We start from the raw sequence: 12,782 nt of genomic DNA, 5'->3' as shown, positions 1-12,782 counted from the left end.
ATATGAGCACATTAATATGAGTATATAATATACTTAATATACCTTTTAACTTAAAATAATGTACTTAGCATTCTTACAAGTACTAAGAAATCTACCTTTACTTGGTATCTGCCCACTTCTCCCAGGGATTCTGTACCCCCCCGTTAGATCCCTCAGCAGACCATGTAAATACTCACAGTGCTCATTCATCTAGTAGGAAATATGTATATCCTGACATTCCAGTGCCTTGGGAGAGTATTTTTTCCTAATCTCTGTCAGGGATTTATGTATGGGTTTTATGCAGTAAGAACAGGACACATTCCTTCTCCACCGTTTCTCAGGCGATCTTCCTAAGGTCAAACTGGGCAAAGTCTGACCCCCCAGGGGAATTACTGACTAGCTGTCAGAGAGATGAATGCTGCTTTTTATTTTTTTATTTTTTATTCTATTTTATTTTGTTGAATGCTTCTTTTTAAATAGCTGCAGGCTATTCCCTGTCAACAAAACTGGCAGTTGGAAAGGAATCTTCTATTGGAACTGTCTGGAAGGGTTCGGTTCACCTGTAGAACAAGGACCATTCAGCCGCCAGGTTTCATTCATTTTTCAGGACCAGAAGCTGCCCCTCAGCCAATCTGTGTATGGAGTACTGCCCACGGTGTTAATTTAGTGTAGTGGTTCTGAGCTTCCCACGTCTTAAATTGGACTTTTTTTTTTTTTTTTTTTGGTTGTGCAGTGGGGAGGAGGTACCAATAAGCAGAAAGTGAGATTGGCGGGGTTTGCGGGGACAGTATTTCAGACTGGTGTACCTCTCTGTGCCTCCGGGATGCCTTCCTCATCTTTTTAGATGAATTCTGTGCCCCTGTGTCAAACACATCAAAGAACAGTAAGTGTCTAAGATTTTGATTAACAAAATCCATGTCATTGTTGGGTGATTGTTTTATAGAATTTTTGCACCAGTGGAGCACAAATTCCCAGTAATTGATGTTAAAACCCTGTGTCTGCCATTGATTATGAAGCAACAAGTCAATGCCAGGTCAATAGAATCTCTTCCTTAATAAACATCAAGCCACAGGAAAGTACAATTTCGATGACTGTCTCATCTTTCCCTCTAGATAAACTCTTTCTTCCATATTCCTTATAGTGATTTTTCCATTAATAGTTAATGCTCAATATTCATTTCCCCTGAAAGTGATTCCTGGAAGTCTTCCAGAATCTTAGGAAACATCAGATATGTAATTTCATCTTCTCCTTTCTCGCCTGTTTCATCATAAAGTTCTCTTCTTGATTTGGTTGAGCAATCTTCTGCCCTCTGAAGGAAGGGTGGTTCATAAAGCTTCGTTCAAAGGGAAAAGCCTTGTGTTCCAAGACCGGCAGTTTCTTTCTCCAGATGGCCTCTAGCAGACAGCCAGCTACCAACTGTCCTCTCATTGCGGCCTTTTGTTGGCTCTCCCACGAAAGTGGGGAGCAATCCCGGACTCTCCAGCTGCTCTCAGCTCTTCTGGCAGTAGCCGTTCCTGGGGGAGGACCTGGAGATGAAGCTGAGGCTGCTTCCTCTCCTGTCTTTGTTGGACGTGTAGCTACAGAATGGCACGGGGAGTTCATGGATAGAGCTGCTGGTGGTGCTCCGGCCAGACTCCCACACTGTCTCTGGGCTGCCTTGTTCTGCATTGTAGCTCAAACAGTTAGTTAGTAAGAGCCCTGGAAACAGGATTTCGTAGGACAGAAGATTATGTTAGACCGTGGCTTGGCACTCACGTTTACGAAGTCATGCATCCAGTCTTTACAGGCTGTGAATGATGAGTAGAAGCAAAACCGGGAACGTTCTAGGGCCTCTCATCCCTTCCTCAAGTCCCTGGGTTTATCTAACTCATGTCTAATGCAGATGGTTGATGATTGCAGTGGCTGTTATTGTGTCGTTAAGCAAATGTACACTTTCTTCTCTACAGTGTATTTTGTTTTGTTATCCCAAATCATTCAGATAATGCTGAGTATGAATGACCAGACGCCTACAAGAGGGTTTCAAACTGTAGGCAATTATGTATCATCAAAATACTGAAAACGGCTATTTACAAAAGAAAACACAGATACCAAAAATGAAATGTTGAGAAAAGAGTAGACAGTCTACAACTAGCACATTCCATCCTTTGATTTGGGGAAAGGCCATCATGGAACATTTCCTGGCAGTTGCCTTTGGACATAGCTGTTTGTTTCTTGGTTCCAAGCCTTCTTTTCTGAGTAGGCCTGACTCATCAGATTTCATTAAATAAAAAAAAAATTACCATTATTGACCTCTACCCCTTGGTTCCACGAGGACTCCTGCCAGTGGGATTTTGGGCAGGTCTCATAGCAGCCTGGCCAGAGTATGAATCTATTATTTCAGGATGCCTGAGGGGAAGGCTGAGGGGCTCCTTCTGGGTGGGATAGACTAGCAGTCATCATGGCACTTCTCTAGAGTGGCTGAGTTTTCACAGAGATAGACCACAGGGATAGACCACACCCAACCAATCCCCGCAAAAACCCAGTTTCACTCCAACTTGAACAGAATTAAAGTCACTGCACTTTAACAAACTTGAGGTATCTGTAATAAATATATATTACTAATAATTAATAATATATTACTAATATATATATATAATTTATTTATTTTGTATATTGTGGGCTATAGACTTAAACCAATTCAGAAGACAGCCTCTTGGCCAAAGAAAAATCTCCATTGCCAGGTAGCATTTGCTTGGAGTTCCAAGGCTCCAGAAGAGATTTTTTTCCCCCCTTTTTATTTTTTAAGATTTTTATTTATTTACTTGAGAGAGAGTGAGAGCGAGAGTGAGAGAGAGAAGGGGAGCAGAGAGCCTGATGCGGGGCTTGATCCCAGGACCCCGAGATCACGACCTGAACCGAAGGCAGACACTTAACTGATTAAGCTACCCAAGTGCCCCTCTTTTTTTCCCCCTCTTACGATCCCTACCAATACAAAGTGTGTATACATGCATGTGTCCTTGTGTGTACACGGATACACACGCACATACATGTGGAGAGTCTGCCTTGGGCAGAAACATTTTATTTCAAGATTAAATGGGCTGCCCTGTGGCTTTCCCATTTTCCCACTTTTCCACCTGCCTTAAGGCTGCCTGATGTTCCTCTCTTGGGAGGCGGCTGCCCTGCTGAAAGTTTCCTTTGGGTTTTAGAGCTGCAGAGAGAGGCAGCGGGCCCAGGCAGGCATGGAAGTCCATTTCTGAAGTGCTCGTTTCTTCTTTCAGTGTTAACATAGATTTGACGTGCAGGGACAATTTGGTGGTTACCTCCTGGTCCCTGGCATGATTATACCAAAAATTTGCTTTGGGGACTTCGAGAACTTTTGCAGTCTCTTGCAAGCAGCCGTGGCAAAGCCTGGGCATTCAGTATGGAGAATACGTAGAACGGCCAGAGAAGAGAAGCTTGGAGCCTCCTTCAAACTTGATCGATGACTGAGTCTGAGTGTAGAGAAGGAGAGGTGGCACAGGTTGGCAGTTTCCTCTCTAGGACAGTAGTCTTTGCAAAACCGATTTCCTGATCCAGTGAAGCGGCAGCATGGATGGCTATGAGGATTGCTAAGGAGAGAAACCGCTTGCTGTATCTCTCGTGGTTGCTTGTTGCTATTTGAATATCAGCTGGGGTTCGACAGAAAGCGTTCTAGGTACTTTTTTTTGAACATATAAGTGCTTTTATTTATTTATTATTTTAAAGTTTTTATTTCAATTCCAGTTAGTTAACATATAGTGTTTTATTAGTTTCAGGTGTGCAATATAGTGATTCAACACTTCCATACATCACCCAGTGCTCATCACGACAGGTGCACTCCTTAATGCCCATGACCTATTTCACCCAACCCCGAACCTCCCTCCCCTTGTAACCATCAGCTTGTTCTCTCTAATTATGAGTCTGTTTCTTGGTTTCCCTCTCTCTTTCTCTTTTTCCCAGCACTCTGGGTACTTTAAGAAGAAAAAGACATTGTCCAGAAAACTAGGTACTTACAAAATCACTAGAATGGTTGGACAAGTAGGTTCTAGGCTGGGCCCCCAGGAATGACTCCAGAACATGGAAAGAAGCAACTCACTCACCAGGGGACACAATCAGGAAGGTGGAGAATTAAGAGGCTACCACATTTAACCTTGAGTTAAAATCCTGCCATGTGGCTGTAATCCTGGTATCAGGAAGTCACCTGCTCTTTAGATACGGTACACAGAACCCTGCTGCAGAAAATCCCTTGTCTCTACAACCTTTCTTGCCAGAAACAGCCCCAAATTGCAGGAAGATGGGTCGGCGTCACTTCTGCCTTCAAGTCTCCTGTTAGGGTGTCTAACTGAATTCGTGCCACATCTACAGCAGCAAGGGCATCTGGGAAATGTGGTTTTCAGCTTCCAAGCTTCTTCAGTTCAGGAAGGCCCACCAGGGAGGTTCGGATGGATCTGAGCAACAGGTCTCTAGAATCTGAAACCTATCCAACTGTGGATAGCCCCCCTCAGCCTGGCAGCAGCTTCGGCTTCCTCGCCAGGCTAGAGAATGTGAGCTCAGGGGTGTTTCTGCGCATGTGTGTGCCTGCTGCTGGTTACTGCTGGGGAAACAGGAAGGACGGAGGTCAAGGCTGTGACTGCTGTGAAGATGGCAGCTTCCAGCTGGATAGGAGGCCATGATGAACCGCTTAGGGCTTGTGGGTGATTTCAGTGATTCTGAGTCACTTCTCTGTATTGGAAGTCCTCATCCTGCAAGGCTCTTCTTGGTAGCAGCTTTGAGGGAGAAGCATGGAGAAGTCTTTGGGAGGAGGGTATTTGCTGACTATCTTCTTTCCAGAAGTGTTGGCGGCTACTGTCGTCGTGTGGGCTTTTTCATAGGTGTTGAGTGGGCAGATGGGGAATGGGTGCTCCTGGGACCCGTAGTTCCCTCTGGTGGGTGCTGGTGGTGTCAGGTCCTGCCTCCAGCATAGTAAGTGTATGAGCAGTGTGTGGTGGCCCGTGAAGCCCACTCAGAAAAGGTGAGTGTTTCTGGACCTGCTTCTCCCAGCCCATGGATATTCTCTGTGGTTCTTCGACTTGGCCCTGGCCACATCAAGAGGGTCACTTCCCAGCTGGACTAGGGGCAGCTGCCTTTATTCGAGATCATGTCAATGCCTGCTTTAAAATCTCCCGTGGCTTCCTATTTGTGTGAGGCAGAAGTCCAAGTTCCTTACATGACCATGAAAGCCTTATATGACCTGGGATCTGCCTAAGTCTGACTTCATTCCTTCTACTCTTCTTGTTCATGTTGTTCTGGCTGTGCTCACCTTCTCTCTGTTCCTTCCATGTGCTAACTTGTGTTTACCTGCGAGCCTTTGCCCTCACTATCTGCTGTGCCCACAGCCGTCTTCCTTCAGGTCTTTGCTTGGTTAACTTCCTCTCATCAACTGAGTCCTACTCTCACCTCCTCAGAGGTTAGAGTTAACCAGTTATTCCCTTAACAAGAACTGGGTGAGTCCCGTGTGAAGGAAGTCACAACATTTTAGTTGGAGAGATGGTAGAAGATTTAAATAAAAGAAGAGAGATATCGTGTTTGGTGGGTAGAAAGATGAGATAGGGCAAAGGATATCACTCAGTTTTCCCAAATTAACTTCCCACCCCCAATCAAAATACTAGTAGCAAGGGAAATGATGGTAAAGTTGGTAGTGAAGAGTAAGCAGGCAATAATCGTTGAGAAGTTAAGAAAGGAAAAATTAAAAGTGACTTGCTCTATGAGCTAATAAAACATAAGGCTACTAAAATGGAAAATGTGTAATATTTGCAAAAGAAGTGACGGGGCAGGGGAAAAGATTAGTGCTGAAACCAATCCTTATATAAATAGGAGTTTAACGGTAAGAACAAAAATTAAAGATCGGTGGGAAAGACATTATGAAACAAAAATATTGGGATTTCACTCCTAGGTGTATATCCAAGAGAATTAAAAACATATGTCCATGCAGAAATCTGTACATGAATGTTTATAGCAGTAATATATAGTCAGAAAGTAGAAACAACACAAATGTCCATCAAGTTAAGAACGGATAAAATGTAGATACATTGAAATATTACTCAAAAAAGGAGTGAAGTACTGAGACATAGACAAATCTTAAAAAGATTATACTAAGTGACAGAAGCCCATCACAAAAGCCACATACGACATGATTCTATTAGGACGAAGTGTCCAGAATAGAGAGAAAGTAGCTTGGTTGCCAGAGGCTGGAGGAAGGGCGGATTGGGGAGTGTCCCCTAAGGGGGACAGGGTGTCTTTCTGGGGATGAAAATGTTTGGGAATTAGGTAGTGGTGATAGTTGCACAACTTTCTGAATACATTAAAAACCACTAAACTGTAACTTTAACATGGTAAATTTTAAAGTGGTAAATAGTTACAAGAACAATTCTAAGACCCCGCAGAAGAATAAATGCACACAGGCAATACACAGAGGAAGAAATGAAAGTCACCAATGACCTGTGAAAAGTGCAAGGCAAAATGTAAATTCCGAGGCCCTCTTTTCTTTTACCACATTAACAGTGACTCTCATTCCCAGCATCGGAAGCAAAATGTCGGTCAAACTTACAACGAAGTCATGAAACAGGAGATATACCTGTGTGGATGCCGTGTGGGTTGCACCGTGCTACCTGTTAAAAAAAAAAAAGTCCAATGTGCAGATTTCCTACCTTTTAGATGTAATTATTACAATTTTGAAAAGATTTTATATATTTATTTGCAGAGAGAGAGAGTACAAGCAGGGGGAGCAGCAGGCAGAGGGAGAAGCAGGCTCCCCACTAAGCAGAGATCCTGATGTGGGACTCGATCCCAGGACCCTGGGAGCATGACCTGAGCCGAAGGCAGATGCTTAACCGACTGAGCCACCCAGGTGCCCCTAATTATTACAATTTAACTTGAGAGAAACTTGAGATTGATTTTTTAAAATCCTCACGTATTATTTATTTTTCATAAAATGTCATACACTTGTCCTCCGTCTTGCACGGTTTCGCTTTCTGCTGTTTCAGTTACCCACGGCCAGTTACCCACGTGGGAAGCAGACGATCCTCCTCCGGACCTACTGCCAGAAGGTCAGTGGCCGCCTGATGCTGGGTCCCAGCGCCTACGTCCTTCCCCTCACCTCATCTCCTCACCTGCGCATCACCTCACTGCGTCACTAGGAGAAAGAGTACAGTGCGATGAGATGTTGTGAGAGAGAGAGCACAGTCACACAACTTTTATTACAGTATATTATTTGGTTGTTCTATTTTAATATTAGTTATTATTGTTAATCTCTTGCTGTGCCTACTTTTATGAATAAAGTTTTGACCTCGGTATGTACATACAGGAAAAAACATCACGTATGTAGGGTTTGGTACTCCACAGTTTCTGGCATCCACGAGGACTACTGTATATGTAAACAAGGGTTTACCTAGCTTAATTGATTACAATACTTACATGTTTTTTTCCTCATGAAATCAGAGAATATCACCTCTAAGAAATGCTAAACCTTGACAGTGCTCTCAATATTTTTAGGGTTCCTATTTTTTTCTTTCTTGTTTATGTTGGCAATCGACTATCCATATGAGACATATTTTTAAAAAGACTTTTATTTATTTATTTGACAGAGAGAGAGAGTGCACACAAGCAGGGGGAGTGGCAGAGGGAGAGGGAGAAGCAGACTCCCACTGAGCAGGGAGCCGTACGTGGAACTCGATCCCAGGACCCCAGGATCATGACCTGAGCGAAAGGCAGATGCTTAACCAACTGAGCCACCCAGGCACCCCCGTATGAGACATATTTTTAGCAGAGACAACAAAGAGGCAAAGTCCCCATTTTCCAGTCATCTTCAGGCACAGTAGGGGTGGAGGACTAGCGTTGGGACTAGTAAGGCAGAATTTCAAGCCAATAGGGATGTACTGTACTGCTTTCTCTCTGCTCTCCTCTCTCTGATAGATTCACCTCTACTTGTCTCCACCACAGCTCAGACAAGTTCATTGCAGACCCAGAAAAATTTGGAGATACTTCTCCACTGTCTTAAAAGCAACACAGGAAAGTACAATTCCTTTCATTCCATGGGAAACATTCAATTGTTCTTAGACATTGTACTATTTGATTTGAGCATTGTCTCATCGTGAATGGCCTGTGCGTCTCTCTGTAAAAGCAGCGATTCCCTGCTACAAACAAAATTCCAGAGGCCTGACCTGCCTGATGCTGGGAAAGTGGTTCTGGGAAGATGCTGTGAACATCAGTGCAAAGTTGAGGGAAAGCAAGAAGCAGCCTTTTGTCTGTTCCTATCCTTGCAGTCTGGCTAAGGCTGCGTTGGGATAATAAGGCTGTTCTATCAGAAAACTGCACTAATTAGTTGCAATTTCTCAACATCTTTGGACTGCTTCTGAAAACTAATTACTGGGAACCAGGGAGCGTAAGAGAATACACACCCTGTGGATATGTAGTTAACACACACACCTCTCACAGGCGCTGATGGGACAGGCTGCTTAATTTCCCCAAAGAGGATGCACTGGGTTTTCCCCTCCCCATCTTTTAAGTTTTTCTTTTTTAACAGCTTTGTTAATTTAGGTTAAGTGGTTTGGTTGTCATGGAAACCAGTATTCCTCTCAGGCTGACTGTGTCAAAGGCATCATTAATCTGTTTTCTCAAATGCCTCTTCCTCATCCGTCTAATTGCAGTCTCCCCCCCCCCCACTTTGGATGACATCATTTTGGACATTTTTAGGGCACCATATGTGAGATTCAGCACAATTTATTTTGTATTCAAATTCCGTATCACTTTGTTAATTGTCATATTCCCACCCCAGGGGAGGAAGATGGCTCCCCTACGTGGGGGGACATAGCGTCCCCAGAGGTGAGGTCCGAAGTCACTTGATTTAGTTCACCTCAGGCTCAATGTAGCGTCCCAAATAAAGAAGACTTTTGACACTGCCTCTCCCTCCTTCTCTTCTTCTGGGTTCTTTTCTTAGGATTCTAAGTTTTTGGTGTACTGGGAACTGTGATGTTTGAAAGAGTAAAGAGTCTGTACTGCTAGAACGTTTTGGAAATTCTAGGATGACGTAGGTAACAGAATGGCCAACGTCCTGTTCGGATGGCCTTGAACTGACGAGAGAATAGGAGCATAGTATATTGTCTGTTCCTCTCAGAAAATGGTCTTGGCGTGAAAATGCTGTGTTGTTTGTGTCCTTTTGCTGTGGTGTCCATTTAAGAACCCTGACTAACAAGGCAAAGACAGTGTGACAGTGGTTATTTGCTTCCTGTGGCTCGGATCCATGGAACGATTTTCAACTGATTTGTTCTGTTTCACCTTGATCAGTGGGCAAGACTCTTCCTGCGCACCTGCGTACCCACACAAGGTTCCAGAATCTCCACCCGTCATTATGATGAGCACATGACCATAGAGGACGTTTGGGCTGTGGGCAGGGCACGGGTTGGTGGGAGACAGCACCTGAGGACAGGTCAGCACACGGACCACCCACTCTGCTCCCAGGTCTTCTCATTGGGAGAACTTCAAGAATTATTGGCCTTACCACCTTCCTCTTGGAAAAGCCAAATCTCATTTTCCCCCCTATTTTGCTACTGTTTTTATGGGAGGGGGCTGAATAGCTGGGAAATAATGTTTATTTACACTTTACATTGCAGTCAGTCACACATCAGAGAAATCATGAATTAGGATTTATTGCACATAAATCATGTATTAGGATACTTTTTATCCTTCCTAGTTCATAAAAGCAGACATACATTATATTCCTAACACTTTTTTTTAATGTGTGTGTTATCTTCTTGATTCTAAACATTGACATTCTTTTCTCATCTCTCTTCTTTAGGTAGAATTCATCCTTTCTTGCTGTGTTTCCTGGTAGTTTTTCATCCGGTTATTTATTATAGCTTGTGTACCATTTAACTGTAGTTAATTTGAAAGTATGTCTCTTTAAAACAACTTATTTGAGTTACATTTGTTATCTGCATGCCCAGCAGAGTGCCCGACGCCTATTATTTAGTCACATTATATGTTGGATAGATAAATGTTGACTTAAGGCCGAAACAATTTTGATGTATAGCTGTATCAGTTTGCAATAGGAAAAAATGCCCATTGGTCTTGACTGTCAGCAATGGTGGTAGAACTGATTAGGTTTTTGTGTTTCACTGTCTAAGAAGCATTTCTGTTGTAGGTCAAGGGAACAAAGCATTACGTGAGAAAATGACACAAACAAGTGTTTGGACTGCTGTAACAGAATATTCTAGACAGAGTGGCTTATAAACAACAGAAATTCATGTCTTCTAGTTCTGGAGGCTGGGAAGTTGAAGATCAAGATGTCTGGATTTAGTGAGGGTCTGCTTCCTGGATCATAGACAGCTGTCTTTGTGTTGTGTCCTCATAGGGAGGGACAAGGGAGCTCTCTGGGATCTCTTTTAAATAGTTTTTTATTTTATTTTATTTTATTTTATTTTATTTTATTTGAGAGAGAAAGTGAGTCGGGGAGAGAGAGTGCAAGTGGGGGGAGGGGCAGAGGGAGAAGCAGACTCGATCCAGGACTCTGGGATCATGACCTTAACTGACTGAGCCACCCAGGTGCCCTCTGGGGTCTCTTTTAAGGACACTAATCCTGTTCATGAGGGTTCTACTCTCATGAACCACCCAGTGGTGCTATCTCCAACACCATCACATTGGGGATTAGGTCTCAACATATGGGTTTTAGGGGAACACAAACATTCAGTCTAAAGCAGTGGCTAAGATTTATGCTTCTGCAGTTCTAAGTTAAACAGATTTGGGGACACCAGAATGGAGGTAGGGCAGGAGAGAGGATCTAGAATGAGGCCTCGCTTTCTGGCTTAGGTGCTGGGGAGGAAGTTGGCAATATGGGGGAGAAATGGGTGTTCAGGGTGGGACAGGGAAGATGGGTGAGCGGACTTGAGTGTGTTCAGTTTGACTCTGAACAAGCACCGGCGCAGAGCTGAATTGGGCCTTTCTGAGTTACAAAGAATTCCTTAGGTTATGTTTTTCTCACATGGCTGAGTCTTTACTGCAACTACATGGAAGCAAAGTGTCCAATCTTGTTTCAACTGAAAAGCCCTCTCTGTCAGCGCTGTTGAGCCTCGGAGATAAATAAGGAAAATAGGCAACAAGAGTGCTGAGAATTAGTGCAGTTTGAAAAGCAATTCAGATTTGTAAGAAAGACTTGATATTTTAATTAAGAGATCAGGGACTCCTTTTTACCTTGGAAATCACTCAGGTTACCTCTGTGACTTCTTTTTTTTTTAACTAAAGAAAAATTAGGCTCGGGCACCTGGGTGGCTTAGTTGGTTATGGGTCTGACTCTTGGTTTTGGCTCAGGTCATAACTTCAGGGTTGTGAGATCGAGCCCCGTGTTGGGCTCACACTCACTGTGGAGTCGGCCTGTCCCTCTCCCTCTGCTCCTCTTCCCTCCCCCTGCACTCACATGCATTCTCTCTCTCAAATAAATAAATGAAGTCTTAAAAAAAAAGTTAGGCTCACAGAAGGACAGAAACCAAGGGTAGCTGCCTCTGTCCACTTCTCTCTCCACTCATTTCCCTTTTTTCATGCTTCCTGACTCTCCTTGCACACTGTTTACTTTCTTCTCTCTCCTGGCCAGCTTTGTCTGTATCTTCTCAGGCCCTGATCCCGCAAAACTTTGTCGCAGACAAGGCTCATTTTGTCTGTCTACCTCATGGGTATATCTCCCCAGATAAATGATGTTATTTTTTTATTTTCCCAGTTCCACAATTCTCAGGAGAGAATGCGTGTTGTCCATTTAATCTTTAAAGTCGCAGTGCATGGGCAGGGTTACCTGGCTGCCCCCCATTTAGCAGATGTGTGGGTGAGCAGATCATGGAAAACAAATCTCACCTCAGACATCACTTGGAGACATGCTCTACCCCTTGCAAAATAACTGGATATTTCCTTAGCTACTTCCCCTGTAGAAACAAGGACTTCTATCACAGTAACTCTTTCGTCGTAATTTTTATTAAAAAAATTTATTTTGTAATAATTTTTAATATAGTGAGTAGTATAGGCTTTGAGTGGAAGTTGTGAAATCTTAACATTTCTGTATTCCTTTTCCAGAACTCATGTATTCCTTTCATGTTGTGACTGAATATTTATTGCTTATACCTAGACCTCATTTCCTGGTGCAGTAAGACATAGAAGCCACCAGGTGTCACTGTTGCAGGTAACATTTCAAATTCCCGGGGTAGCATCTGATACTGGCGGTGCAAATATTTTAGTAACGGTGGATAGGCTCCAAGAAATCACCTCGACTGTCCTTCCTGCCAAGAAGCCACCGTGAACAGGTGAGTTGGTGGTTTACCTTTAATGCTCTTCAGATAAAGAACAATGTTTACACACACGCATTTCTGAGGGCCACTCGCAAAAACAGTCACCAAAACAAGCTTGCCTCTGAGGTCCTTAGACTCCGAACAGCTATGAATCTGAGACTCTAAAGCCACGTGGACATGGTCTCTGCCTGCCACTCAACCTTTGTGTGCTTTTGCTTTTGTCAAGATCAAATCATTTTAGTAAATGGTATATTATCATTCAAAAGAGCAGAATCCCTAGTAGTGAGAGGCATTAAAAAGACACCACAGGGATGGTAAAGGTTTGCTGTGTATGTAGGTGGCTTCCCTTGGCTCAGGAGGCGAAGGCTGAGAGGCTGAGGGCCGAGGGAAGAGGCTCCCCGTCGGGCTGCTGGTCAGCTGCTCCTGTGGGAACACCCCCTCACTGACGGCTTCAGTTTAACTCAACTCTGGGATCTTCATGTTAATGTGGAAGGTGGGTGTTCA

At 43.6% G+C, this 12,782-nt stretch overlaps 1 protein-coding gene across 1 annotated transcript in view; it reads left to right on the top strand.

Moving 5' to 3' along the window:
* The window catches only part of TTC39B (tetratricopeptide repeat domain 39B), a 148,832-nt gene that overhangs the window by 135,204 nt on the left and 846 nt on the right, over nt 1-12,782 (top strand). Inside the window, exons 20-21 of the transcript XR_008959866.1 lie at nt 6,716-6,862; nt 6,999-12,771. The gene's annotated coding sequence lies outside the window, so the exon portion shown is untranslated. The remainder of the gene's footprint in view (nt 1-6,715; nt 6,863-6,998; nt 12,772-12,782) is intronic.

This window comes from Ursus arctos, unplaced genomic scaffold, assembly GCF_023065955.2.
Source record: "Ursus arctos isolate Adak ecotype North America unplaced genomic scaffold, UrsArc2.0 scaffold_18, whole genome shotgun sequence".
NCBI classification, from domain to species: Eukaryota; Metazoa; Chordata; class Mammalia; order Carnivora; family Ursidae; genus Ursus; species Ursus arctos.
The sequence above is the reverse complement of the archived record's forward strand: the minus strand, read 5'-3'. Positions and strand labels throughout refer to the sequence as shown.